The sequence below is a fragment of the Musa acuminata genome, unplaced genomic scaffold, assembly GCF_036884655.1.
Source record: "Musa acuminata AAA Group cultivar baxijiao unplaced genomic scaffold, Cavendish_Baxijiao_AAA HiC_scaffold_45, whole genome shotgun sequence".
Classification (NCBI taxonomy): domain Eukaryota; kingdom Viridiplantae; phylum Streptophyta; class Magnoliopsida; order Zingiberales; family Musaceae; genus Musa; species Musa acuminata.
The window spans coordinates 135,001-140,000 of record NW_027020327.1 but is presented as its reverse complement, the minus strand read 5'-3'; positions in this window follow the sequence as shown (position 1 = coordinate 140,000).

The following is a 5,000-nucleotide window of genomic DNA, read 5'->3' as shown; positions in this document are numbered from 1 at the left end:
TGCTCCGCTCACGACGGTCACCGCGCCACACAAGAACAGCCCAAAAACAGGCCAAAACAGCCCAAAAACGGGCCAAAACTGGCCATTTTTGGCTGCGCGAGCGAGCGGCGAGCGGCGAACAGCGAGCGAAGCGAGAGGCAGCACCGTCCCTGCTATACGAAAGCCCCATCCAGCCCTGTGCCACCCGGGGGGTTCCAGGGTGCTGAGATGGCTGACGTTTTGCTCCGCTCACGACGGTCACCGCACCACGCAAGAACAGGCCAAAAACTGGCCAAAACAGCCCAAAAACGGGCCAAAACTGGCCATTTTTGGCTGCGCGAGCGAGCGGCGAGCGGCGAACAGCGAGCGAAGCGAGAGGCAGCACCGTCCCTGCTATACGAAAGCCCCATCCAGCCCTGTGCCACCCGGGGGGTTCCAGGGTGCTGAGATGGCTGACGTTTTGCTCCGCTCTCGACGGTCACCGCGCAATGCAAGAACAGGCCAAAAACTGGCCAAAACGGCCCAAAAACGGGCCAAAACTGGCCATTTTTGGCTGCGCGAGCGGCGAGCGGCGGACAGCGAGCGAAGCGAGAGGCAGCACCGTCCCTGCTATACGAAAGCCCCATCCAGCCCTGTGCCACCCGGGGGGTTCCAGGGTGCTGAGATGGCTGACGTTTTGCTCCGCTCTCGACGGTCACCGCGCAATGCAAGAACAGGCCAAAAACTGGCCAAAACGGCCCAAAAACGGGCCAAAACTGGCCATTTTTGGCTGCGCGAGCGAGCGGCGAGCGGCGGACAGCGAGCGAAGCGAGAGGCAGCACCGTCCCTGCTATACGAAAGCCCCATCCAGCCCTGTGCCACCCGGGGGGTTCCAGGGTGCTGAGATGGCTGACGTTTTGCTCCGCTCTCGACGGTCACCGCGCAATGCAAGAACAGGCCAAAAACTGGCCAAAACGGCCCAAAAACGGGCCAAAACTGGCCATTTTTGGCTGCACGAGCGAGCGGCGAGCGGCGGACAGCGAGCGAAGCGAGAGGCAGCACCGTCCCTGCTATACGAAAGCCCCATCCAGCCCTGTGCCACCCGGGGGGTTCCAGGGTGCTGAGATGGCTGACGTTTTGCTCCGCTCTCGACGGTCACCGCGCAATGCAAGAACAGGCCAAAAACTGGCCAAAACGGCCCAAAAACGGGCCAAAACTGGCCATTTTTGGCTGCACGAGCGAGCGGCGAGCGGCGGACAGCGAGCGAAGCGAGAGGCAGCACCGTCCCTGCTATACGAAAGCCCCATCCAGCCCTGTGCCACCCGGGGGGTTCCAGGGTGCTGAGATGGCTGACGTTTTGCTCCGCTCTCGACGGTCACCGCGCAATGCAAGAACAGGCCAAAAACTGGCCAAAACGGCCCAAAAACGGGCCAAAACTGGCCATTTTTGGCTGCACGAGCGAGCGGCGAGCGGCGGACAGCGAGCGAAGCGAGAGGCAGCACCGTCCCTGCTATACGAAAGCCCCATCCAGCCCTGTGCCACCCGGGGGGTTCCAGGGTGCTGAGATGGCTGACGTTTTGCTCCGCTCTCGACGGTCACCGCGCAATGCAAGAACAGGCCAAAAACTGGCCAAAACGGCCCAAAAACGGGCCAAAACTGGCCATTTTTGGCTGCGCGAGCGAGCGGCGAGCGGCGGACAGCGAGCGAAGCGAGAGGCAGCACCGTCCCTGCTATACGAAAGCCCCATCCAGCCCTGTGCCACCCGGGGGGTTCCAGGGTGCTGAGATGGCTGACGTTTTGCTCCGCTCTCGACGGTCACCGCGCAATGCAAGAACAGGCCAAAAACTGGCCAAAACGGCCCAAAAACGGGCCAAAACTGGCCATTTTTGGCTGCACGAGCGAGCGGCGAGCGGCGGACAGCGAGCGAAGCGAGAGGCAGCACCGTCCCTGCTATACGAAAGCCCCATCCAGCCCTGTGCCACCCGGGGGGTTCCAGGGTGCTGAGATGGCTGACGTTTTGCTCCGCTCTCGACGGTCACCGCGCAATGCAAGAACAGGCCAAAAACTGGCCAAAACGGCCCAAAAACGGGCCAAAACTGGCCATTTTTGGCTGCACGAGCGAGCGGCGAGCGGCGGACAGCGAGCGAAGCGAGAGGCAGCACCGTCCCTGCTATACGAAAGCCCCATCCAGCCCTGTGCCACCCGGGGGGGGTTCCAGGGTGCTGAGATGGCTGACGTTTTGCTCCGCTCTCGACGGTCACCGCGCAATGCAAGAACAGGCCAAAAACTGGCCAAAACGGCCCAAAAACGGGCCAAAACTGGCCATTTTTGGCTGCACGAGCGAGCGGCGAGCGGCGGACAGCGAGCGAAGCGAGAGGCAGCACCGTCCCTGCTATACGAAAGCCCCATCCAGCCCTGTGCCACCCGGGGGGTTCCAGGGTGCTGAGATGGCTGACGTTTTGCTCCGCTCTCGACGGTCACCGCGCAATGCAAGAACAGGCCAAAAACTGGCCAAAACGGCCCAAAAACGGGCCAAAACTGGCCATTTTTGGCTGCGCGAGCGAGCGGCGAGCGGCGGACAGCGAGCGAAGCGAGAGGCAGCACCGTCCCTGCTATACGAAAGCCCCATCCAGCCCTGTGCCACCCGGGGGGTTCCAGGGTGCTGAGATGGCTGACGTTTTGCTCCGCTCTCGACGGTCACCGCGCAATGCAAGAACAGGCCAAAAACTGGCCAAAACGGCCCAAAAACGGGCCAAAACTGGCCATTTTTGGCTGCACGAGCGAGCGGCGAGCGGCGGACAGCGAGCGAAGCGAGAGGCAGCACCGTCCCTGCTATACGAAAGCCCCATCCAGCCCTGTGCCACCCGGGGGGTTCCAGGGTGCTGAGATGGCTGACGTTTTGCTCCGCTCTCGACGGTCACCGCGCAATGCAAGAACAGGCCAAAAACTGGCCAAAACGGCCCAAAAACGGGCCAAAACTGGCCATTTTTGGCTGCACGAGCGAGCGGCGAGCGGCGGACAGCGAGCGAAGCGAGAGGCAGCACCGTCCCTGCTATACGAAAGCCCCATCCAGCCCTGTGCCACCCGGGGGGTTCCAGGGTGCTGAGATGGCTGACGTTTTGCTCCGCTCTCGACGGTCACCGCGCAATGCAAGAACAGGCCAAAAACTGGCCAAAACGGCCCAAAAACGGGCCAAAACTGGCCATTTTTGGCTGCACGAGCGAGCGGCGAGCGGCGGACAGCGAGCGAAGCGAGAGGCAGCACCGTCCCTGCTATACGAAAGCCCCATCCAGCCCTGTGCCACCCGGGGGGTTCCAGGGTGCTGAGATGGCTGACGTTTTGCTCCGCTCTCGACGGTCACCGCGCAATGCAAGAACAGGCCAAAAACTGGCCAAAACGGCCCAAAAACGGGCCAAAACTGGCCATTTTTGGCTGCACGAGCGAGCGGCGAGCGGCGGACAGCGAGCGAAGCGAGAGGCAGCACCGTCCCTGCTATACGAAAGCCCCATCCAGCCCTGTGCCACCCGGGGGGTTCCAGGGTGCTGAGATGGCTGACGTTTTGCTCCGCTCTCGACGGTCACCGCGCAATGCAAGAACAGGCCAAAAACTGGCCAAAACGGCCCAAAAACGGGCCAAAACTGGCCATTTTTGGCTGCACGAGCGAGCGGCGAGCGGCGGACAGCGAGCGAAGCGAGAGGCAGCACCGTCCCTGCTATACGAAAGCCCCATCCAGCCCTGTGCCACCCGGGGGGTTCCAGGGTGCTGAGATGGCTGACGTTTTGCTCCGCTCTCGACGGTCACCGCGCAATGCAAGAACAGGCCAAAAACTGGCCAAAACGGCCCAAAAACGGGCCAAAACTGGCCATTTTTGGCTGCACGAGCGAGCGGCGAGCGGCGGACAGCGAGCGAAGCGAGAGGCAGCACCGTCCCTGCTATACGAAAGCCCCATCCAGCCCTGTGCCACCCGGGGGGTTCCAGGGTGCTGAGATGGCTGACGTTTTGCTCCGCTCTCGACGGTCACCGCGCAATGCAAGAACAGGCCAAAAACTGGCCAAAACGGCCCAAAAACGGGCCAAAACTGGCCATTTTTGGCTGCACGAGCGAGCGGCGAGCGGCGGACAGCGAGCGAAGCGAGAGGCAGCACCGTCCCTGCTATACGAAAGCCCCATCCAGCCCTGTGCCACCCGGGGGGTTCCAGGGTGCTGAGATGGCTGACGTTTTGCTCCGCTCTCGACGGTCACCGCGCAATGCAAGAACAGGCCAAAAACTGGCCAAAACGGCCCAAAAACGGGCCAAAACTGGCCATTTTTGGCTGCACGAGCGAGCGGCGAGCGGCGGACAGCGAGCGAAGCGAGAGGCAGCACCGTCCCTGCTATACGAAAGCCCCATCCAGCCCTGTGCCACCCGGGGGGTTCCAGGGTGCTGAGATGGCTGACGTTTTGCTCCGCTCTCGACGGTCACCGCGCAATGCAAGAACAGGCCAAAAACTGGCTAAAACGGCCCAAAAACGGGCCAAAACTGGCCATTTTTGGCTGCGCGAGCGAGCGGCGAGCGGCGGACAGCGAGCGAAGCGAGAGGCAGCACCGTCCCTGCTATATACGAAAGCCCCATCCAGCCCTGTGCCACCCGGGGGGTTCCAGGGTGCTGAGATGGCTGACGTTTTGCTCCGCTCACGACGGTCACCGCACCACGCAAGAACGGACCATAAACAGGCCAAAACAGCCCAAAAACGGGCCAAAACTGGTCATTTTTGGCTGCGCGAGCGAGCGGCGAGCGGCGAACAGCGAGCGAAGCGTGAGGCAGCACCGTCCCTGCTATACGAAAGCCCCATCCAGCCCTGTGCCACCCGGGGGGTTCCAGGGTGCTGAGATGGCTGACGTTTTGCTCCGCTCACGACGGTCACCGCGCCATGCAAGAACGGACCAAAAACAGGCCAAAACAGCCCAAAAACGGGCCAAAACTGGCCATTTTTGGCTGAGCGAGCGAGCGGTGAGCGGCGAACAGCGAGCGAAGCGAGAGGCAGCACCGTCCCTGCTATACGA